We start from the raw sequence: 25,238 nt of genomic DNA, 5'->3' as shown, positions 1-25,238 counted from the left end.
GTGGGAAAGGGAAAAGAGAAGAGAGAGAAAACAGATGAGAGCAATCTTGTGATCAGGGCTTGGGGCCTAGGAGGAAGCGGGAATCACAGGAGGCTTTTACATTTGTTCAGCTGGCATTGTGTGGCCCTCTGGTTGGTTGCAAATCACTTTCAGATGCTTTGTGTCAGGAGCTCTTCACTCCAGCCCCGAGGCAGTTAGAGGAAATGGTATTACGTCCATTTTATAGATGAGGAAAGTGATGTTGTCAGTGGTAAAGTGGCTTTCCCCGAGAAAGTTACTCGGAGACAGGAAGAGAAGGCTGAATATTCCAGTTCTCCTTTGTCTCCTCTGTGATGACAGGAGGTGATGACTCTGAGAATTTGGCTTCAGGAACAGGGGTGGGTAGCTCCTTTTGCAAAGTGGGCAGCAGCTCCAACCCACACCTCCCACTCCATATGCACACATTATTACTATTGCTAAGGCTTCTGCCACCACAGCTATGACTGAGTGCCCACGGTGACCCAGACATCACACGCAGCGCTTGTCATCTGTCTTCATTAATTCTCAGACAGCCCTGGAGGTAAGTATTATTATCCTCTTTTTTACAGGTGAGGTAACCTAGGTGGAAAGGAAAAGAGACCTACCCAGACTTTGAGTGCATGCCTGACTTACATCAAAGGGGATGTGCGGCAGACTCGCACCTACCTGAATCAACAAACAGCATTGTTTTCATCATGCTTAGTGATCAGCACTATTGGGAGGAGGGTAGATGCTCCCTGGGGGATTACAGGTGCTTGCATAACGGTATTAACCAGAATGGACTTGGAGGTTTTATTTGGGAATGTCTCCTCTTGGTTTCTCTTATGTCCTTCTGATTGAAGCCAGGTAGTCTGGACATGATGGAGGGGAATCTCCTTTTCTACATGGAATTGTTATAATTAAATATTTTTCCCCCCTGGGGAAGAACCTAAGAGTTTGTGTGTCAGTAAGTTCCTAGATGATGCTGATGTTGCTGGTTTGTGAACAACACTTAGAGCAATAAGGGTCTCAAATCTAAGGTCCCTCAAGCTCCGTGAGTCCTTTTGGAAGTCCTAAATAGACCATGCTAAAATTCAGTCATACCCATGTGTCCTGTGGTCAGAGATCTAGCTGCACGATTGGAATTATTGATAAGGTACAATAACATCATTTGAAGCACCTACTGTGTGGAAGTACCTTCCAAACAACGTGTGATTAATTTTGTCTCAGCTTTGTCCATTTACAGATGAGGAAACTGCAGTTCAGAGAGATAAGTACACCTAAACTCATATCTATAATAACTGGAGAAACGAGAATTTGAAGCCTATTTTCTCCACTCTGAAGTGCGTGCTTTTTCCCATAGATCCAAGTAATGACTATAAAACTACCCAACAATTGAGAAATGAAGGCTCTTGATACACTGGGCCATATTTCTCTTATTATTGCAGAGATACATAGGAGAAATGTTACCTTGCAAATTGTCAGGACCTTTGTTGATGCTATTTCTTGTCATTAACAATCAAATAACAATGATATGAAATGTAATGACACAATAACATAAAAAAATTTGAGAGAGGGTAAGCATGTAAATCAGTACTTAACAAAATGTAACATTTGTAATAACACCATGTAAATATAGGAGCAGGGAAACCGAAACAATGAATATCCATTGAGAAAAAAAGCCCCTGGCATTAGAGAAGAATGAAACTGAGAAAAACAGACTTGTGTTGCTTGGCTTTCCTCTCTCCCCTTTGGGTTCAGAAAATAGAATTCAGACAACACCAAAGGGGGTGGGCAAAGAGTTTGAACAATGAATACACATTACCAGCATCAGCTGGGCATCTTGTTAACATTAACCTGACGCATTGCAAGGGAGCTGCAGTTAGAACAGTAATTACAGTAAATAGAATCCATTTGGAATCCTCAAGCAAATATGAGCAGGGAAGAAAGATGGGCTGAAAAAAATCCATTACCCTTTGGAAGTTATGGAAGCTTCAGATGGCAGTGATTTCTACTGTGAATTGCATCCGACTAAAAAGCGGCAACTTGAATGAATCTATCTCAGCTCTCAAGTGTGTTTAGATGGTAAATAAAATGAATTACCCGACCATTCCAGCCAAGTGCAATTTCCTGAAATATTTGTCTTGGTAATTTAGGTACAAAATTTAGGTAGAATTGGGAAGGTGGCCTGCCTGTTCAGCTTCCTGCCTTGGGCTGATGGCTTTCTTAGAAAAATGAAAGATTGCCATTAAGGAAGGGTCAGAAGGAAGAGCCAAGGCGCAAAGGGAGGACGTACAGAAGGATGCTGAGACTCCCATAGTGATTCTGCACTCCTCAATGCTGGTCAAAGAGAAGTTTCATTTTCAAAGACTTCAGTGCCAGTCCACGGTGGCCAGGTGCTTGCAGGCCCCTTCTGTGGGTTTCTAACCACAGCCCTCCCATGAGATCTGTTCTTGATAGCTCCCTAGTTCAGCCAGCCCCGCTGGGGCAGCAGCACGAGTAAGAGACCGGCTTACAAATTCCTGTTTCTTTCATTTTCTCTCTCTACTCCCAGCCCCTCCCCCTCTGCCTGGGTGCCAAGTGCATGCCCAGGTCAGACTCTTTCCTAATTTCCTGACCTGACCTTCCCCATTCCTTGGGAAGAGACATCTCTTTCTGGGATTCAGGTTAACAGAAGCCTTGTGCTCTGAGCCGTCCCGACTAGGCCACCCATGTGGCTGAAAAACTCACGGGTACTAAGTTTGTAAATCGGCAGACTTAGGCAGCATGAGTGAGTTTTAACATGTTCATTCATTCAACACATATTTACTCTGTGCCAGGCACTTCAGTCTGAGAACCTTTGTAACACATTTCCTTCTAGTGGGATCTGGGATACCCTACTGATGGAAGACAGGCTTAAGATAGGAAGAAAACATGGCCTGTCAAAAAGGAGACACAGTAATGGCAGCATCTCTGCGAATGCAGCTGGGCAGTGTCTGGGATGCCTGAGACCTCACACGTGTTCCCTGTGCCACCTGAGGGGAGGCAGGCCCTCGGGACGCAGGCAGCAGCCAGGGAAGCAGCCCTGCCTCGGCTTTCACCGGGAGCACCCCAGATGGCCAACCTTAGACATCTTCTTATTGAACCGGATGCCCAGACAAAAGCTAATTAGCATTGGTAAAGGGCTCATTGGTTTTTCAGAGAGCATGGAGAAGGGAGAATCAAAGTGGGGATGGGAAAAAGAATACTCTGGTCTCGATCCATTTTTTTTTTCCTTTCAAAGTTGGCTATACTATCTGTTCACACCACCTACACATTAGCATGGAGTCATATTTTAAAAAGCAAACCAGGGCCATTTTTATCAAGCATCTGCTGAATTCTAAACACCTTTTTTGCTACTTGATACATAAGTTAATATGCTACTTTTTTAATGCTCACAGTAACCCTCAGAAGGAGGAAATGAAGCAATCCCCATTTCACAAGCGGGAAACTGAAACCCTGAGCGTCAAAGCTCAGGATCTGGAGTCAGCAGACCTGGGGATGGGACCCAGCTCCAAGGTTTCCCCTCTGTGAAATCTTAGGCCAAGTGACTTCACCTCTCAGAGCCCCTGTGTTCTCAGTTGTAGAAAGGGATGATTTCAAACATCCGCTTCATGTGGTCTAATAAAGATGAACTAGCGTGCATAGAAAGCACCTAGGGCAGTGCTGGCACAGACCAAGTGCTACGTAAATGCTGTTTCTTTCTCCAAGGGCCAGAAGGAAGCAGCTCCCCCATTCCTATCCTCCTGTTCCCAGGCCAGTCATGTGACGGGTCAGGCACAGAGCAGCCTTAGTGATGGGGAAGTGAGCTGGGAGCACTGAGGCCTCAGGAGCCCACCCCTCCCAGCCCCTATCAAGTGCTAGAGTGTCTCAGGACAGGGCCACCAAGCCACCGAGACTTTGTGTAGCCTGCACAGGGATTGAGGCTGTTGAAACCTTATCCTCAAACAACTGTACAGACACCCCCCACAGGCCTAGTTCAGGCCAAGGACAGGAAGTGAAGTATCATGTTCAGGCAAAACTGTAGGGCTAGAGGGCAAGGGTGGGGGAGGGGAAGCATCCAACAGCACTGGGAGTGGCTGAAGGTAATTAGCCAAATTGGAATTCAGATAAGTGATAATTGTGGGGTGAGGGGCCTCCTGGCCCCCCAACCAAGGCCTGGGGCTGAGCTTAGAGCCTTGCCCTTCCTTTGGAATCACCTGGGTGCTTTGACAAAACATTGAATACCTAGATCCCACCTCTGCAGACTGGAGCATAGCCTGAACACTGGGGTTTTGAAAATGCCCCAGATGATTCTTCTGTGCAGCCAGGGATGGGAGCCCCTTGGACTTCTAGCTCTTCATCTGACAAAAGACTTCTAGAGGCCCTGGGAGCTCCTCATTTCCATGTGGCCCCACTGTTCTCTCAAACACCCACGCTGCTCTCTCCCCCAACCTCTCACCCCTCTTAACCACTCAAGTCCGGCCCCCAGGCCTTACAGGACCCTGAGGCCTTTGCCCCAAACCCCATGCTCTCACCTTCTCAGAGCCTCCTCTCCCAACTGGGGCCTGCCTCCTTTGTGCCCTTGCTCAGCCCACAGGCACTCCGTCCATGCCCTCCTGTCCAGCAGAGTCACACCGGTCTCAGACAGTCATAGACCGGCTCTCGGGAAAACTGTCTCATTGTCTCGGCCCAAGAGGACCTTTGTCATCTGCCTTCAGGCAGCACCTGGCTTGGACAGCCCCCATGGTACTTAGGTCAGCCAACCTTCTACGTTGCAGTGGAGAGCTGTATCTGCTTGTGGGGCCTCGGTTTCCCCCATTGCGGTTGGGAAGTGAGCCCGCGGTGCTGCACAGCTTTGTCTCCATCCAGGATTAGAGGGCAGAGCAGCGATCGCACCCTCGCCAGTGCCACTTCCGGCCGTGGTGTTGGTGTGTCCATTTTATAGATGAAGAAACTGAGGTTTTGGAAACGCACTTGGAGGTTTCTTGACTCTAAATCCTGGACTCCCTCCACTTTACCATGCCACCCAAAAGGAAAGCTCATAGAGAGTGCACAGTAATAAGCAGTGTTTTATGTTATTGTTATACATAATCTAGCTTAATTAGAAGTTTTAGTTTCCAAGGGCAGCTCTCCCATCTTCTACATCCTTCACACAACAGGATTCAATGAACCTAAATAAATAAATAACAGCCCTTGGACAGGATTGGGAAGCCCCAATTCAGATGTTTACTTTTCCAGAGTTGCTGGAGCCTTCAACCAGGCAATGGGGACCCAGAGACAATCCAATACCTACCCTGTAACCCTATTTTCTAATGGAAGAGACTGACAATTATTAACAGCCATTATGTCCTGGGTTCAAGTTCTAGCTCTGTCACATGCTACCTGTACAATTTTTTCCAGCAAGTCGATTAATCCCCCTGGGCTTTAGTCCCCACATCTCTAAAACGGGCATAACTGCACTTCCCAGCAGTGGTGTGATAGATTGAGTTAAAATATGTGTGGCTCTTACAATAGGCCTGGCGTATGGAAAGCACTCAATATACATTATCTGTGAAGACCTCGGCATACTAGGGGATCTCTGGGGAGGGACAGTGAACCCTGCCCAGTTATATTAGTTTCCTGTTAGTGGCTTAAAACAACACAAATTTATTCTCTTATAGTTCTGGGGGTCAGGAATCCAAAATCTGTCTCTCTGGGCTAACGTCAAGGTGTTGGCAGAACGGGTTCCTTCTGGTGGCTCTGAAATGAGATTCTGTTTCCTCACCTTCGTCATCTTCTAGAGGCTGCCTGTGTTCCTGGGTCTCCAGCCTCTTCCTTGTGTAGGTCCAGCCTCTTACCTCACATCTCCTACTACTACTCTGAGCTCCTGCCTCTTTCTCATAAGGACCCTCGTCGTCGCATTGTGCCCTCCTACATAACCCAAGATGAACTCAAGGCCATATGTTCATAGGCTCTGAGGATTACACATGGACAATATTTACTTTTTGCAGGGGAGGAGCATTATTCAGGCTGCTACTCCAGGAGACAGAGACTGAACCCTGCCCAGGATAGGGAGGTCAAGAGGCACATTTCAGCTGGTTCTTGAAGCTTGAATAGGAGTTTGCCAGACTGACATGCAGGAAAGGACATTCCAGATAGAGGGAAGTGCCCCAGCGAAAGCAGTGAGGCGTGGAAGGGAAAACTGCCCCGTTTCTGAAGAGGTGAGAAGTTCATGGCAACGGAGACGTGGGTGTGAGGAAAGAACAATGATGGGCGGGCCTTCTGTGCTGTGACCCTAGAAGCAAACATGTGTGGTATGGCAGCAGCTGCCGGGGTCCTCCCCGCAACAGGACATCCTGTCCAGGGAGTCCTGAATTCCACTCTGGCCCCCTCTAGCCAGCCTCAAGGGTATCAGGTTCCAGCTGGGTGGCATTTGTGTCTGGCCATCAGGAGCTGGTGGTCCCCGGGACTGTCACATTTGTCTCCTTTTCACTGCCATCCCCTTCAGCCCCCAAATCCTAACAGAACAGCCCCCAGACTCTCCTGGGCCCCAGCTTCTCAGCACCCAAGCTGCAGAGCAAAGGATCAGCTCTGGTGACGGAGGATGAGACCCAGCGCCCCTTTATTGGAAGCCATATAAGGAATGGGTCCCTTCTCACTTTCTTCTGGAGAGGTGGACCGGCAAAGCGACAGCCCCACAGAAATAATTTTTCAATTTCTTATGATAGGACATAAAAGTCGGCCCAGGGAAATTGATTCCATTCAGACCTTCCTTTGTACGACACTTCATCTTCCATCGCAGCCTCTGTATTTCAGCAATTTCTAAAGCCCGAGGAAATCTCCTTTAATGTTTTTTCACCATCCTGGCAGAAGGCTTTTGTAGCTCAACTGAATGGCTCTGCTGACCTGTCACTTCCTCAGCCCCGGGGGTGGGCATGGAGGGGTGCCTCAAATCCCACCCCCATCTACTGGGAGCGGCTTGCCAGCTTCCCCTCCATGTCATGTGTCACTCCCGCCTCAAATATGGAGGGCGATCCATTCTTGTTCTTTGCTGTTTCTTCTCCATCCTTCTTCTTCTCTGTCTCCTCCTTCCTTTTCTCTTCATCCTTTCCTTTTTCAATATTGCCTTTCACTTTTGTCCTTCTCTTGCTCTTTCATTTCTCTCCCTCCCAACACCCGCTCTGTCCCATAGGCTACATCATCACTCAGTAACCATGGGACCCAGCAGTTTACTCAGTCTCCCTGGATCTCAGCCTCTTCATCTGTAAAATGGGATAGTAACATACATTTCACAGGGTTGTGAGGATTCTAGTTCGGTGTTCAAAAGACTCCAGGGAGTGAGGGATAGGCAGAGGGGAGTGGAGCAAGTGGTTGGTGCTGCGGCTTGACATGGGAGCCCCTGAACTTGGGGCCAGGTGAGGAGCATGCGGAGCTGCTTCCAAACTTTGTGATAGTGTTACCGGCAAAACAATGAGACCTCAGTTCTTGTCTTCTTGAAGGAAAGATTTCAGTGAAGAGACAAAGTGCAGCAAAGCAACCAAGAATTTATTTGCCACAGCAAAACACACTCAGGACAATGAAACAAGGAAGGGCTTACTTAGCATAGAAGAAGCAACAGGAGAGACCTAGGTGGGGCTGCCTGGCTCCACCGGGGAGTCAGAGAAAACGGGGCCTTGGGGACAGACTCAGGGGGTTAGCCCAGAACAAGCTGCAGCTGCCCAGTGCTCCCCTGGTTGCAAGTCTCATGGGGTCCCCTGGAGTTTAGGAGATACACATCTGTGAGGGAAGAAAAGGGGAAAGGGAAAGGCACAGGTATGCTCCCAGGAGGGAGAGTGTAAGCTGGATCCTTTGTTTTGAGGGTTTTTAAAGGCTGGGAGTTTAGGGGAGGCTTTCAATAGACTATTCATCAGCTTTCCCAGGTGCCCTTGCAAGGTCATGGTCTCCAGGTCAGTGTCTGGGCAGGGGGCCATTGGTCATTGCAGCCAGTCCTGGAGCCACCACCTGATCTTGCTATTTTTCTGGGCCTGGAGCTGAAATACAACTGAGGCCTAGATGTTATCTCCAGGGAGGAAAGATTAGGAAACCTAAACCCAATGACCAGCAATTTGCTAGGGGAGGAAAGATTACTCTGGGGGCGAGTTCCTCGGTTTCCCAGTCTTGCCCGTAGCTAGGCACTAGGGGCTTTCCGCCCTGGTGACCCTCTGTACCTGGCCCATTGTCCTTGCTCTGCTCCATCTGTCTAACTGCCTACCACGATAGGAGGATACTCTTCAAGGGAGTAGAAATTTTCAGTTGATTAAGACTTCTCTGAACTGTTGCCATGTTTGATCTTTATAGCAGTGCTTTGGCGGAGGTAGAGCAGGTGTCTAGCCTGGTCTGTAGAGGAGGAAACTGAAGCTCAGAGAACCTGAGTTGATTTGTCCCACGACACCCGACTGGTGAGTGGGCACTCGCATCATGTGCCCATGGAAGCTTGTGTGCCTTTCTCTGCTGGCTCATGGAATGGGATGGCAAGGATAGCCCCATTCAATTCTCTGCTGCCTGGCCTCTGTCTTTCTCCTGACCCTGGAGCTGGAGTCTGGGAGAAGCAGGCTATCCTGGATCTTCCCAGCACGACAAGCCCCAGCTCTGCTACTGTGTTTGGTGTGAGATTTGAAAAGGATTACAAGGTGGGCTCCATTCTCCAACCTCAATGCTCAGCCCAGGGCCTGTGGCCCCAAAGCAAACTGAGTCTGTGAGCAAAGTAAGCCTGACTTCCATGCCAGCCTGCTCAACAGCTCCTTTGAATGCTCTGAGTAGATGGATGTTACTCTCTGCTGGATGGTATTATTCTCCCAGCTTTGAGGGAACTGAGGCTCAGCTAAAGCTGCTTGCCCAAGGTTCTGTGGAGATGAGAACCCAGGTCTCACCAAAGACTTCGTGCCTCTTGGTTTCAGGGACATCAAATGGCTAGTTCCAGATCACCCAGTAAATTTGGAATTCATGCCTCCCTAGACTCATTCCAGAACATCTTTCATTCTGTATTCCACTATGATAGTTTAGAGTGCTTGTACAGACCCTGAGGGCTAGAGCCAGGGCCAAGGGGAATGAAGTTACAGTTAAAGTCAACATCTCACCTGCCAGGGTGGCCCTATGGTGCAACGGACTATCTCAATCCTTCATTCCCTGATGTGGCAATTTGGGCAGGGGCAGAGGTCACTGTTGGAGATGCTATGGCAAGAATTCTTGCATCTGCTGCCTGGATGTCAGTCAGAGGCCAGCCCATTCCAAGGATTTGATGGTTCTTCACTATCCCCTACTCCTAGAACTGACCGGGAGTTGAACCCAAACTGACAGCAGCTGCTTTTCACAAACAATTCCCCAGGGAGAAGGAAGTGAAAAATTTCCCCAGAAGAATCTGGAATTCCAAATGAAGCAGCACTTATTGCTGTCTGTGGGTGAGGATATGCAAACCTCCCCGGTTCTCATCGTGGCCGGAAAGTCCTGGGACTGATTAATTGATCCAGCCATTCATTTGACAATTTAAAGCGTTTATTCTGCAGCAAGCCCTCTTCTAGGCTGAGGGGAGACAGCAATAAATAAGATGATTGTCCCCACCCTCTCAGCATTTACATTCTAGTGGAAGACACAGATGATAAACAGATTGTCACAATATCTGTCTGTCTAGTATCATCTCTTCTTGCCTCTGGGACTCAGTGATAGTTAACACAGTTTCTTACAGCTTGAAAAGCAGAGAAGTCCAGTGGAGAGAGAATAGAGCTTGCGTTCTGGGAACCTGTCTGGCCTTGAGTTGGGACAGATGCTGATCTAGCTGTGAGAAGCCAAGTGTCCATGCCTCTCTGTGTCTTAGCTTCTTGGTTGGCAGAGTGAGGATAACGGTACTTGAACTGTCCTGCTCAGGGTCATTGATTGTAAAAAAGAGAAGCCCACTCAAGCTAACTCAGGGAAAGGGTGGCAGTCAGAAGTGGCTACCTTGTTATAAGGTAGCAGAGGTCTTTCGGGGAGGCTGAAAGCAAGAACCTCAATGCAGCAGGGCCTTAAAGAAACCAAACATGGGAAGCTGCCAGATCCTAAGGAGTCTGTGGGTAGGCTCTCTCTTTCTCTCTTAGTGGCCCCATTTTTCTCTGCATTTCTGCTCTGTGTTCCTCTCTGCCCACCCGTTTTCTCTACTTTTTCATGGATTGTAGTCCCACAAAGCTTTGACCTGCAAAGGTCTGTCCTGGCCAAACCGCTCTTCTCGACAACCTGACACTTCTTAGTAACTTCTTTTGCTAATTCTTCCTTCTGCGTACTACCCAGTCTCTGTTCCCCAAACCCAGTTCCCAGTCCTCAAAGGAGGAATCAAAGTGAGACACAGTACAGCTTACTGGACAGCCAAGGGTTGAACGCTCCAAGGGACAGGTGCCCACCCCGTCCAATCAGCTGTGGTTGTAATGGGACATGATCACATGATACAGAAACCGCGGCTGCTGCAGGTCACATGGTACACAATGCAGATGGTGGTATTGGTGTGCTGTCACCATTGCACATCTGGTGCACACCTGCTCCTCTCAGGCTGTCCCGACTAATTAAATGAGATTTTTTTTTTAAATGCCTAGCATGTTGATTCCCTCTACAAGGATTTATTGAATGGATACTGTTTGCAGAGGCCTTTGGTAAATTGTAAGGTGCTGTGCAGATGCCAGGTGTGAGAATCACTGTAGTCTGTTAATAGAACTTAAACTTTGCAAAGGCTGTCTTGGCTGGCTTTAGGCCAGTTGCCTTAATTGGGGAACGATTAGCTTGGTAACCTCCTTGTTCCCTTAGCTATTGTGTTTGCCTGGGGCCTGGGGAGACTGTGCCTTGAGTGTGGGTTTCTCAAAGTGGCTCCATGCTGTGTCCCTGAGTGGGGCTAGGCCTCAGCCTTGGAAATTACAGTTTGTCTCATCCTGCTGGGCGTGATTAAGTGCCATCATGCATACTGGCCAATCCCAGCAGCTGGGGGCCTCCCGGGCAGCTGGCCAGCAGGAGTGACAGGCAGCTGGCAGGCTGCTTCAGTCTCCCCATGGTTTCAGAGACGGGGAAGAAGGGTGGAGAGAACCTCAAATATGTTCATCCCTGTTGGGCCTGGATCTTCACATACCTTAATCTACTGTATCTTTATAGCAATGCTATCAAGGGCCTTTATAATCCTCCATTTTACAGATGGCAGTAACGAGGCTTGGAAAGATTAGGTAATTTGCTCTAAGTGGTAGAAACCAAGTAGGAACCCAACCCTGACTCTCTGGGCTCCTCAGTGCATTGCAGTAATAGCTCACAAGCATTCAATCCGCCAAATTTTTTTCTAAGCACATACTGTGTGCTGAGTGCTGCATAGTGGGGTATGCTTTTTTTAAGCTCTTTTCCCACTTATTATCTAATACCCAAGGAAGAAAGTATGCAGAATGGCTCTTCGTATCCCTATTTAACAGAACAGAAGCTAGAGGCCCAGAGAAGGATAAAGGTTTGCTCAAAACAACATAGCTAGTTAGTGGCAGAGCAGGGTCTTGGACCAGATTCCATGGCGACACTGTGGGGCTCTGTGGAGCAAACCATGCCTCACTCCCATCCCTCAAGTCACTCTTCCATATGAGGGGGGAAATGTCCAAAGATTAAAAGTTACATTTGTTTGTTTCCTATTTAGTTAAGATTTAGCTAATGTCATAGCACATATGTTAGTCAGACTTGGGTTCAAGTCCTGGCCTGTCAGTCACTCATAGTGTGTGATCACTCTGAGCTGGAGGTTCCTCATCTGTAAACTGCTGAATTCCCATGAGGGAACCTAGCACACTGGTCTGGGAGTTTAGGTGGGGAGTCGGCAATGAGGGCTTCCGGAGGAAGCAGCTCTGAAGACAGCTCCCTTGAAAGGCAGCCAGCAGTATGCAGCCTGTGAGACTGATCCCAGCCTGACCCCAGAATACTCTCAGGGGTGTCCAACCTGCGGCCCATGGGCCAACACAAAATTGTAAATTTTCTCTAAACATGTCACAGTGTATTTAATGTGTGGTTGAAAACAACTCTTCTTCCAGTGTGATGTAGAGATGCCAAAATGTTGGACACCCCTGCCAGTGATTCCTACTTACACTTTGAAAGCCCTAGTAAGCCTCTCCCAATCTTTCAGATAGAATGAGTCACTCCAATGCCTGGATTTCTATCATTGAGAATTAGGGGAGGGAGTAGCAGGCACCTAGAGCTCCCTCCTTCTCTCTGCACATGGATCTTTCCCAGGCCTTGTCACCTCCAGGCTACTCCCAGGCCAAGAGAACCAAAAGCCTGTATGGAATTAAGTACATCCCTTTGTGGCCACAGTGCTTACAGACTCACTGCCATGCTTCAGAAGCTCTTCTCAGAGTCGTTGGAGAAGCATTCGCGGGTCTTTAATCCTTTAGATTTTGCCTTTCCACCTAAGCTGAATAAGAAATTGATGCACATGTGCTGATGGCTGGTTTGGGCAGAGTGAGAGGACACAGCCATTTCTTAGTTTGTGTCTTTTCCACAATGCTAATCAACCTGGCTTATAGAAAACTAGCTGTTTCCTAGCAACTGCAGTGATGTAGCAGGATGGCATCTATTTTAAATCTCCCTGAAGTGACCTGTTGACTTTCTTTGAGAGTGGCAGCCATCGTCTTGAGATCACATTGCCTCAAGGAGGAGAGGGCCACACCCACCTCCCCAGTCATGGCGGTTGGGTTCCTGGCTGGGTCCTGTGGCTGGTCCAGGCTGAGCCACATCCCCATCAGGAATATGGACTTATTCAGGTTCTTATTCATTCATGGACGCACATCCCATCACAGAATGACTGCAGACCACTGTCCATGAACTATGTCAGACACTTGGGTTTCTAGAGAAGAATCAGGCCTGGTTCCTGTCCTTGCAGAGAGACAGACTTGTGACAAGTCCTGTGATAAGTGCTATTATCAAGGCAAGAACAAAATCAAAGCTGGAGTTTACAGGAATATTTTTCAGAGGAGTTGTAAGTTGAACCAGGCTTTGAAGTATGAATAAGAGCTTTGTAGGTGGTGAAAGAAGAATAAGGTATTTGTTGGAGGGAACAGCCTAATGCCGCACCCTAAAGGCATAAAAGGCACAGTGGAAAGTTGGTGACATCACCAATTAATCAAAAAATCCTTCCCTTGGGACTTTAATGGGTGTTATTCAGATAAGGGGTTCTGTCACCACATAACAAATGAAGGCTTGAAGTTAAATAGATCTTTTCATAACAGGGCTTTTATCCATATGCAACATGTTAATGTTCATTGTGGTTTTCAAGATCATGAAATTATTTGCAGCATTTCCTAGACATACTGACCTCTCAGGACACTTAGGCCATCTTTTAAGAGCAGGGTTTTTGGAACCTACCTTGGAAAATGCTAAGCTACAGAGTAGAGTTGTTTCCTAGGGATGGTTGGGGACATGCAGAGCCAACTCTTCCGGGGCCTCTGACCAGCATAAAGTGAGGATGGAATTTTTCCCTGAAGCTGATGGGCAGCCAGGGAAAAAATTACAGCAGGACCTCGTGTTAGAAAGTACCTGGGGCACAGAGGGAAAGTTGGCCAGGAAGGGGAGCCTGGGCGCTGGGATTCCAGGTTGGAGGCTGCGATAGTTGCTCTTCGGTGTGGGTGTGTGGCCTCGGTGAGCAGAGTCAGCTGCAAGCCAGGACATCATGGTCAGAGACATTGTTGATGACCTCCAGACAGGACCGCACTGAGGCCCCGTGAATCCTGTTGGACTACATGTGACACTGCAGAGCATTCTCCTGGTTAGCAGCAGTTGGTTACTTGGAAGGCAGCTGGGATCTGCTCATTGGTCCTGGTGCTTGTTCTTGTCAGGGCTGTCATTCGGTTCACGTTCTGCCACAGGCCCAGTTAGGTAGTCAACGGTGTTTGCCGTGCTCAGCATTGATGTGCTGACTTAGATCATTTTTTTGTGCTAAGAAAGGTGGAAAGAGTCACCAGGATATTGAATCAAAGACAATAGTTCAAAGCAGTAGTCCTGTTCAAAAGAGAAAATTCAACAATGTGAATGTGAAACCCAATGGGAAAATATAAGCCCCAAAGCCAGACAGCCAGGGGCTTATATCCCAGGTCCATGACTTACTGGCTGGATCATCACTGGCAAGCCACTTAACCAATCTGAGCCTCCCTTTTCTTGCTGGAAAATGGAAATAGTAATGTGACTTTTAGAACGTTTATAAGATGTTTAGCACATGAAATCCACTCAATAGATGATAGGTGTAGTTGTAATTTTCTTAGGTCTTTAAACTCAATATCCCAAGACCAGACATGGTTCAGTGGCTGTAGCTATGAAAACAGTTTTCATGGTTTTGGTTGAAACGTTGCTTGTGGGAGAGCTGCCAGCAATGCCGACACGGACATAGGCTCCAACAGTAAAAGTAGAGAGCCCAAGCCAGGGAGGGGACACTGCCAGCCCCACGCCTGTCCAGACTCTGTTCAAAGGTTGCCTTCCGTTTGGGGCAATAACTGTAATAAGGGTGTTGATACAGGTTGATACCAACAAGTCAGGGAAGGGGCGAGTGCTGGCCACTGACCACGTAAAGATCCGATGAACAAGTTCATGTGTCTCAGCCTGAAAAAAATGGTGAGATGGTATGGGAGAGTGGAAAGTTGTACCCTTCTGTATCCAGAACAGTGCCTGATACATAGTAAGTTCTCAAAAAAATATTTGTTGGATGGATAGGTAGATAGATGGGTGGATGGAAAGGTGGCCATGGAATCAGGCCGACCTCATTTTGAATCCCCTCTATGTCATATACCAACTATGACCACAGGATGGTATTCAGCCTCCTTATACCTTAGTTACACATGGCAATAGGAAGCCTATTGTGCTGTGCTCTTTTAAGGTTTCCATGGAAATGTCTGTGTTGAGTACTAAACACCGAGCTTACTGCCCTAGAAGTGTTCAGTGAAAATTTTACTTTATTCCTCTTTCGTACTCGCTGTTGGTGGTCGGCAAAGCTTGTCAAGTGGAAGGGGAATTGAGCATACCTCCAGACTTCCAGAGTGGCACTGGCAGGTTCGGGTGACTTTCTCATGATTAGAACTGTTTAAAAAATGCCTCAGGTTGCTGTCACAGGAGTGATCTTCCTGGCCCTGGAGGAGGTGCGCAAGCTGAGGCTGTAGGATGCTGAAGGGGCATGGCAGAGAGAGACCATCTTCGTGGTCTCTCATATTCAATAATGTCTAAGCTATTAGTCTGAAGTTATCCTCCTGTGAGATGGGGGAGCAACAACATTGGATAGCTAAGAAAAATGAGGCAATAGACATGAAAAGTGCTTATAAATTGGAAAGCAACAACAGAGGTTTGGCAAACTGCTATTCCAGAATCGGCCCTCAGCTGGATTTTGGTGGGCCTGCATAATATTGGTCTGTTGGTGGGTTTTGTTTTATTTATTTATTTATTTATTTATTTATTTTTAAGAGAGATTACACATGAGAGAAGCTCTCTCATGTTCAGGTTGTTCAACGTATTTTGAAAAAAACATGAAGGTGTGTCGACGGGGCCCTCATTTCACCTGGCCTCCTAGAGCTGAGATACAGCATTCTTCTACAGCTTGTCACACTCCGTACCACTTCACACTGTCTCGTTGAAACTGAGGCCAGGTCTGATGATATTTGGTGTGTGCCCTCAGCCCTCTAGGTTAAATCTGGGGCTTCTAACCTTGCAATCTAGCATGTAATCTGTGAACACATAACTCCTGCCCTGGAGGAGACAGCCTGGAGTGATGGCTGAGGGTTTGGCTTTGATGTTGGGCTGCCTTAGGTCACATCCCAGCTCTGCTACTAATATGGTGTGTTGATGCTGGTGAGTTACTTAACCTCTCTGATCTCATTTCTTCAGCTTTAACATAGGGATAATAAACCTACTTTATGGGATGTGTGAGGATTATATTTGTGCCCTGAGTAAGCCCTTAGCAACTGGCATTTATTATTGTTAAGACAAAGCATTCTGTTATAAAGCAAATTTCTCTCCCCACACGCAATTGGATTTTGCTGTAGTGCAGTGAGCACCCAGATCTGACAAGTTTCTCAACAACAGACGACAGTGATTTCAGAACAAGTGCCTTTTCTACATGAGTAGCGGAGGCTGCTAGAACTGGAAATGTTGTGTGGCAAAGCGGGGATTCTGCCTGGAGCCCCACTGTAGTGGGTTGAGTGGGGGGAGAGCTGGCTGTGAGGCTCCCCTGCTGGGTGGCAGGAAGCACTGTGATTTACCAGGACCCTCAGCTTTCCTCCTGGGCCAGAGAGAACCAATATGTCACTTGCATTTGGATAACACTTAGAAGGCAGTTGATGGGATGTTTTCCTTTTGCCAAGCTGCTTGGCACTGTGTCCTAGACAGTGGGCACATGGGAATGCTCCTTGATGAGGTTTGCACACCAGTTCTCCTCCCACTCCACCTTGTGGGTCCCGTCTGCCCTCACCACAGCCCTCTGAGGTGAGACTCAGGTGTACCCCCATTTTATAAATGAGAAAATGGAGGTACAGGGAGCTTGCACGAGCTACTTGCTCACAGTCCGTGAGTACAAAGAGTGGGGTATGGCTGCTCAGGACACTGACCCCAAGGCCCGGGCTCCTAGATCTCTATCAGCCTGGGAAAAAAGCGTTGGCCATGCAAAGGGGTAAAAGAACCCTACTTATCAGTCAGGGACAGGTCAGCCCGTCTCCACCAGGGAAACACACTCGCCATTGTGCTGAGCACAATTAGGGCTTTTCTTCAACAGGGCAGCCATGCCTCTGTCCCTGATCTTTCTCTCACTCCGAATCATTCATCCTAAACAGTGCGAGCAAATGCTCTTGCTCTGGGTGGGCCTCTTTTCCCCTCCGCCTGGATCAGGAGGGGAAAGATCTGGTTCCCAACTCCAGACTGAGTTTTACTTTATTCATGTTTCGCCTGCAGAACTTGGCAAAGCAGGGGTGGATGACGTGTCCTTGACACCCTGTGTGGCCTCTGCTGCTCATGGTGAGAAAGCGGAAGCTGACCAGCCCTTGGCTGGGGTGGCCTCAGCAGCTGAGAATGTCAGTCTCACTGCCTCGGGTGGTTTGAACCCTGGCTCTGCCACATATTAGCTCAGTGGGTTTGGACACATGGCTTAATGGCTCTGAGCTTCATTTCTTCATCCGTCAAATGGGGTAGTAAATGTCACAGGGCTGATGAGAGGACCATGATGTAATGCCTGTGGGACTCTTAGCTCTCGATCCTGGTAGCTGTGATATTACTTCCCATTTGATTCTCACAGTTACTGTTGGAGAGTGTTACCACTCCATTTTACAGAAGAGGAAGTTGAGGTCATTCATCCTTGCATTTGTCCTTTATTAAGTTCCATCTGTGCACCCAGCTGAGTGCTGGGTGTTCAGGAAACAGGGAGGACTAGGCCTGGGGCCAGCTCTCAAAGAGACCACACCCTGGTGTGTGTCCTTTTCACCCAGAGCCTCCCGCTTTCAGGAACTCGGGAGGCCAGGGAATGGACAGAGACCAGTGGTGCAAGACGTGCCTTCTTCATTCTTCTGGTCACTGGAGTCCACATTCTAGAAGTCACCCTTCATTCCTCCATTTCCCCCAGCCCACGCCAGCATATCAGCAAGTTTGCCAAGTCTACTCCTGAATGTGGCATGTGCTGGAGTCAGAGTGCCCCTGCACCCACCCCAGCTTACAAGAGTTGACTGTGCACAGCTCTTCCTACTTTGGCCTGGATTGGTGTCATGTTGAAGTCAGCCAGGGTAGAGTATGCACACCAGGGAAACTGGCAAACAGGGCTTTTTCGTCTTCTGTGAGAGCTTCTCATTAAACATTTACCGAGACACCATGACCCAGATCTCTGCACCTTCCGTTGCTTCCATTTCTACCATTTTAGCCTAAGCCACGTTCATCTCTCACTCCACAGGTTCCACTTAGCTCCCCTTGCTGGCCCTTCTGCTGTCTATGCCCTACAAGGCAGCTGGAGAGATCTTTAAAAATTGTAAATCAGCCCCTGCCACACCTTCCCATGGCCTCCCAGAACACTCAAATAAAAACTTAACCCCTTGCCTCGGCCTGCACAGCCTACTCTACCTGCTCTGCCAACTTATGATCTCATCCCCCCCCTCCCCTGCTAACCCCATCTCGGAGTCACTGGCCTTCAGGCTGTAACTGGAAAAAGCCAACATCTCCCTGCTCACGGCTTTGCTCTTCTGCTGCTGCAAGTACTCTGCCTCCAGGTCTTTGCAGGCTGGGATCTTCTAGCTATCCAGGTCTTCATTCAAGAACCACCTCCTCTGAGAAGTCTTCCTTGGCCATGCCTCAACCCGAACATAGACAAACCCTCCAGTCTGCCTGCCCTTGCCCAAAGTCACTTTCAGGAGCTCCCCAGGTTTTCAATTTACTACTTAATTTGCCATCTCTCCACCAAAGCAAAAGCTGTGTACTGCCTTTTCCTGCAGTTGGGGTATTAGAGGTGGTTAGCAAATATTTGATGAAAGCAGGAAAGTCTCAGTCTTCTAAGAGAAGCACTCCCTGGAAGGTTTCTCCCATCACTGCTCAGCCGGGGCTCTGCAGCCAAAGTCCTGGCTGTGTGTCAGATGGGTTTGAAAGAGGAATGTTTGGTTTCCAGAAGGCAAGGGAAAGAGAGGTCTTGCAAAGGAAGCTTTTCCAACAATCTCCCCATGCTTACGTATCCTTGGGTCCCTCAGAGCGAGAGGGGGCTTGGTCAGGTCTAGTGGCTGTCATTAAATGTACTGAAGCATGCAGTTCCGAAATTGTGCCCTGGAAGCATTTCCCTTTACAGTTTATGGGCAGAACCTGAAAACCCTTAGTTTTCAGGCACTTTCCTATTTTAGTGGCATTTAAAAGACAATGGTGGAATTGTCTCTTTGGAGACACACAGAGGCCTCTGAGGCACCTGGATACATACAGCAAGGCTTACATTCCCTCCCCAAGCTAGCATTTACCACCATTCCTTCTGCCATTGGCCCCTTAAGTTGGTCTGGTTTTGTGCAAAGACCATGCGGCGGTGAAGGGGGAGAGGGCAAAAAAAATCTCATTTCAAATTCTGAATCTGCCTTTACTAGATATATAAGTGACTTGAGGCAAGATGCACAAATGGACAGATTTAGTTTCTTCCCAACTGTAAAATGGGAGTGATAATGGGTTCGCTTAACTCACTGCAAACTTTAAATAGAGACTGACATAAATGCAGTGAGCTAACCTATATGAGTGTTTTGTACAGAATGTTTGTTGTGGTGGTGGCGATGTATAAATTGATAGAATATAAAATGCTCCTTTCCAAGGTACTTTTGCTACTGGCCCTGAACTTTCATTTACTGAATAGGAGTGAAATGAAAGGTAATTGACTTGTAGACCTTCCTCGTTGATGCAAATTAAACTTTACTCTCATTCAGTGGTGAAACCCTTGGCCTCCGTCTCAATCATAGTATTTTATTTCTGTAGAAAAGCCGTACCCATTAAAATTACCTACTTCTGTGGCATTTAAAATTGTCCACATAGTCTTTTTGCTTCACCGCTGGGTGACTTGTCTAACCTCATTTTGCTAAGGCTGGGGGGGAATGTCTGCACACTTGTGAAGATTAATGTTCTGTTTTAAGTATCCAGATCTGAGCAGAGCTCAGTTCAGAGCAACCCACATCCTTTACTGAGCGTCTGCTGTAGCCAGGGCATTAAAGGGAAGAGAGAAAACTGAGTAGGGTGGAGCCCTGCCCTTAGAAGCTTATGATCCAGGTGTTTTTTTTTCTAATTTATTAGTTGTTTTCCTAATCTCTCCCATGGTTAATAGATATTTCTAAAAACCTACTATATATATATAGCACTGGGTCATAGGGACAAAGATGAGTAAGACCCAGCCACTTCCCCCCGAGGAGGTATCTACCTGATTAAGGAGACAACTAAGAACATGAAAAGGCTTCAGGGGTTGGGAGAAGGAGAAAGGGAGGTTGAGGGAACTGAGTATGGAAAGACAAGCCTCAAGCTCCCAGTCAAATGCTGGGATTCTGATATGGGAGGGGTTGCTTAGAAATCCCATGCCTGGCACGTGGTTGCTCTTGGAGAATCTGACCTGAATATGGCAGTGAGCAGGACAGGAAGAAGGTGGGAGAAACACTGAGGAAAGTGACAGGTTGTTTTATAATACTGTACAATCAGTGACAAATGAACTAATAGGTATGAGACTTCAGGTGAACAGCGGTCACTGTGGACTGAGGCCTTCAGGGTGGCTTGGTAGGAAAGGGAGCTTGTGAGGAGTGGACAGACGCTGATGGGCAGGAATAGGGAATAGGGAAGTCATTGAGGCCTTGGTGACTGCAGCAAAGGCACAATACCGTCAAGGTCATGGGGTCCACCTTGGGTGGGCTGGTTGGCTGAGTCGTGTATGACAGGAGAGGAAACCAAGTGGGAAGGCAGTTGGGGGCCGGAGCCGTAAGGGACTTCCCTATCTGTCTAGGAGTTAGTACTGCACTCTTCAGGCCATGCGGGGGAGGGGTCCAAGAGGGGTTTTGAGCCATGTTCTACTTCAAAGAGGTGAGACATTTAAAAAACTTCTTGGTTACACTATATTAGGAAGCCTCTTCCCCCCACAATATGTTCTTGGGGTACGGCGCACGTTTCCTTTCTGAGGGTGGTGGTTAATAATAGGCGCACGGCCCAAAGTGGGAGGAGGAAAAGCACGCAGATATTCAAGCAGACACACGTTTAATGAGTTCACGAAGTGATTTTGTTTCATAATTTTCACATCCCACCCCCAATCACCCCATCACCCTAGTGTGAAAATTCCCTGCTGGAGCTGGCTCTCAAGCTCGCTTGAAGATGGCAGGAGCTTACAGGGTGTGGTCAGGTAACTTCTGCTGGGGTTGTGGAGCCTACTGGGTGTGTTCTCCTTGAGCCCTGCAAGCAATTCACCGAATCATCCATATCTTTGACCAAGTGAATTGCAGGATAATGACAATAACCTCAGTTGACTGAGTGGCTATCAAGCACTAGGCAGCATTATCTTGATTCATACTGCCCATGTCTTGGAAGGCAGGCATTCGACAGAGGACACTGCTGTTGGGAGATAGTGTGTCCCTCTTTCGTACTCACATAGCTAGTAACAGATGGAACCAGAATTCAGGCATTCTATTCAGAGTCTTACATGGGCCAAAAGGACAAAGCGGAGGGCAGTTTTCAAGGTCTTTCAACCCAGCTGTGAGTTCCAGTTCCATCTTGGCCACTGTGGTTCTCTGAGCTTCCTTGTCTATAAAATGGGTGTGGTCATTCCTCCATCCTAGTATCCTTGACAAGATTAAGTTACCCTGTGTCTGAACCACATCAGGCATCCATAGATGTTAGCTATTCATTATACATCAAGAGGCTGGGACCCCTCACTGCCCCGACCTATGGCAGCACACAGATCTCAGGAACAGGGCAGAGCTGACTTGAAGGTGTCCCTACCCACCTTTCCCTGTAATGCCTCTCTCTCCTTCCCTTCCTTCCATGACAACTTTGGAATGTCTCAGTAGCTTATTCAGACACTGAGGGGAAGAGGGAGTTAAAGCAAATCAGTGTTCTCCTCAGAAAGCCTGTCACTAGCCATTTTCCAGGTAATTTACATCTTCCAGGACATTTTTTTGAGAGTGGCTGGAGACACAGAGAGGTGGGCCTGTCTCCTGAGAGTGGCCCCTTCTGACTTGACCCCTAAAGGCCAATAGCTGATTCATCACATTCATGGGATCTGGAAACTCCCTTTCCCCACTCTCTGTTTCCCTTCTGCAAAACCCACAGGGAGATGACCCTAGGGGGATGTGGTAGTGTCACCTACTTAGAATAATAAAGAGTCCTCTGTCCCCTACAGAGTTCTCCCCAGGAATAGAACCAATAGGATATAGATATCTATATCCACATCTCTATATATCTACATCTATATTTCTATATCCACATCTATAAATACATCTATATAAGTCTACATATCTGCATATATGTCATGTGTGTGTGTGACATATGACACACACACACACACACACACGGGAGAGGGAGATTTCTTTTAAGGGATCCACTCACACAGTTGTGGGGCTGTGGGGCTGGCAAATCTAAAATCTGTGGTCCAGGCTGATAGACTGGAGATTAAAATAAGCTGCAGTCTTGAGTCCAAAATCTGCAGGGCAGGCTTGAAACTCAGGCAGGATTTCTAGGTTGAACCTTGAGGCAGAACTGACTCTTCCTTGGAAAACTTCAGTTGCCTGGATGAGGCCCACCCACATTATGGAAGGTAATCTGCTTTACTTAAAGTCAACTGACTGTAAGTGTTAATCATATCTTAAAAAAATACTTTCACAGCAACCTCTACACTACTCTTTGACCAAACACCTGGGCACCATAGGATAATTTGACACATAAAATTAACCATTGCAGTCCCAAGAAGCCTTGCCCTAAAGGGTAAGGCACATTTCCTAGGAAGCTCATGGGCTTGATGAAGGGCTTATGTTGCTGCCGAATCCCCAGACTCAGGGAATGATCACCAGGTTCATGGCCAGAGAGCAGGTTGATGTTTCTGAGCAACAGTTCAGTGCCAGAGTCGAAAGAGCTCTAGATGGATTGTGAGAAGTTCAGTACACTTGTTTATTTATTCATTCATCCAGCCGTCCAGCTGTCCGTCCAGCTACTTGGCCACGCTTACTAGATGCTGATTATATGTTGAGCCTTGGCCTCTGGGACCAGAGGTAAGAAGGAAAGGGCCACTGCCTTGAGGAGGTGAGCCCATGCACAGATACCTCCTTTAGAGCTAATGGTTAGTTCTTGGTACCAAACTTTCCAGACGTGTTGTGTAGGCTGTGCTTTGTGGAAGTCCATCAGCCTGAATTGAAGGGTCATTATGCGAAAGCTTCCCCTGTGAGGTGCCCGTGATTACAGTCCATTGAATCTTAATCCTTTGTGTGTTGTGGGCCCATTTGAAAGTCCAGCATGAGCCATGGAAACTTCTCCCCAAAACAATGCTTGTTCAAATATCATGACTAGTTTAGGAAGTGCAGATACTGAGCTAAAGCCCCTCAGAGAAATTTCATCTCCTCTCAATGTTAAGGAGAAATATTTCTATCTCATAACCATGGAAATGTATGAACAATAATGTCTCACTTTCCCTATAGGGCCCTGTAGTGAGCACAGGGCCACCTCTAGGAGGTCCTGTGGGGAAGATTAACCTCATTCCTGACTTTATTTTGGTTACCTGCCTTTCTTTCTTTTTTTTTTTCTTTTTTCTATCTACTACCAGCTCATGCCAAATTGTTATTTATTGTGGTTATATTAGATTTTATTTTTTTACATTTTTTGCATCCCTTTTAATTGTTTAAATACCCTATTTGGGGGCAACAAGGCAGGTGGAAGGAGGCAAACAACTGAGAACAATGATGGTCCTACCATGGAGGAGCGACCAAGGTGCTGTGACAGAAGGGCGAACACCTGACTCAGCCTCTAGGGGTGGGGGCAGGTCCAGGCTCATAATCCAGGGGACCCAGCGCAAATGGAAAATGCAGAGCCCCTTTTAAAGACAGCACCAGCAGAGCATTAAGTCAAGCATAGTGCTCTCCTAAGCACAGGCCCTGTGCTATGACGCAGCTTGCAAGCCCATGAATCCAACCCTGCCTTGAGGCAGGAAGTTGCCCAAGTCAGGCGACACTTGAAAAAGCCAGAGGGAAGGTAGGACTTTGACAGCAGAGCATAGGAAAGGGGACCATCCGGACAGAGGGAGCAGCTGGTGCTGAGACATGTGGGAGTTCAGTCATGAGAGGGGATATAGCAGAAGGAGATGCAGGGAAGGTAAAAATAGGTGAGGCCAGCAGGATTTTATAAATCACCAAGAGCCAGTTACCTATAATTTGTATCAATCCCAACCCTGGAAAGTCTACATGAAACTGATTTCCCATGGATTCCAGGCTCCACATAGCCACATTTTTGGCAAAGACCCAGGGCATCCTTATCTGCCCTTTCCCTTTCCTTTCCAAGCAGCCTGATACTCCCACCATGCACTGGGACAAGCCAAATGGTCCTTGTCAATGTGAAATTCGTACACATGCCTCCTAATGCCTCAAGCTCCTGGTTGCCCAAACTGGGTACTAAGATGGAGAAAGTGCTGAGACACATTTTTCACTCAGTGTCCCAGTCTTTGTGTGACTTTGAGACATCAACAAGCCCTGTGAATTTCTGCCTGCTCATTCAGCATCTCCCAAATCATCTATTTTGTGCTGTTCCCTGCTTATACAGAAAGTGTCAGAGGCGGCCCCATGACTAGTTGTTTGAGCTCAGACAGATTGCCTGCTGCCTCCTGGAGGTGTCTGCCTCCGCCTTCCCAGCAAGAGCCAGGCAGTTAACCCCCTTCCTCTTCCCTGCCAGGTCTTGCTGCTCTTTTACATCACCTTCTCTGATAAATCATTAGGGACGCCGTGCTGTCAACAGCGTTGCCGTAAACCCTTTCTACAGATCTATAAACGAGATCGTGCTCTGAGGAGAAGCATTAAGCAGCGATTTGGGAAGCGTTGGAGGCTGTTTATTTGCTGGAAAATGTAACAGCCCGGATGGTGGGGAGGCACATGTGTTAAGTCTGAAGGTAGCACTTTTCTCCTTTTCTCAGTTGAGAGACTATTTCACATTAATCATTCCAGCACCAGGGGTCCTGGTGCCTCCAGGCTGGAGGGATGGAAAGGAGCCCCCTGGTTAAAGGAGGCCCCTCACTGTCCTCACTGGTGAACTGAGGCCCAGAGAGGCCAAGGGACTTGTCTAAGGATGTACAGCTAGCAGACAGTGAGCTGATCTCCACACCAGGTCTCCTACTCCTGTAGGAGCTGTAATCACGACTGGGATAAATTCTATCAACCTCTTAACTGTGTCCCTGAGCCAATCTCTTAACTTCTCTGGGCCTCACTTTCCCCATCTATGAATCAGGGATGCCACCACCTTTTTTTTTCAAGATTGACAAGAGCATGCTAAGGGAAGCATTTATGCAGAGGCCCCTGGCTTAGGTCTTAGCCATATGACCTTGGGCAGGTTGTATAACCTCTTTGAGCTTTAGTTTCCTCATTTCCAAAATAAAGGCAGTTGGGGAGATTTAAAAACCTGGATTTCAACAGTGCTTGGAGCATTGTAAGCGCTATCTGAATGTTAGTTATTTTCGTTATTATTATCCTCATTATGGGTTTAGCGTAAGCAAGCCCTTACTAATTATTTTCCCCCTTTGGGTAGGCAGAGTTGCAATGTGCCTAGAATAAGCACTC

The 25,238-nt window shown here is 47.6% G+C and overlaps 1 protein-coding gene across 7 annotated transcripts in view; it reads left to right on the top strand.

Annotated features, from left to right (window-relative positions):
* Positions 1–25,238, top strand: part of TENM4 (teneurin transmembrane protein 4) — a 737,502-nt gene that overhangs the window by 98,474 nt on the left and 613,790 nt on the right. The window lies entirely within an intron of this gene.

This window comes from Desmodus rotundus, chromosome 5, assembly GCF_022682495.2.
Source record: "Desmodus rotundus isolate HL8 chromosome 5, HLdesRot8A.1, whole genome shotgun sequence".
Taxonomy (NCBI): Eukaryota; Metazoa; Chordata; class Mammalia; order Chiroptera; family Phyllostomidae; genus Desmodus; species Desmodus rotundus.
This window is presented reverse-complemented; position numbering and strand designations above follow the sequence as displayed.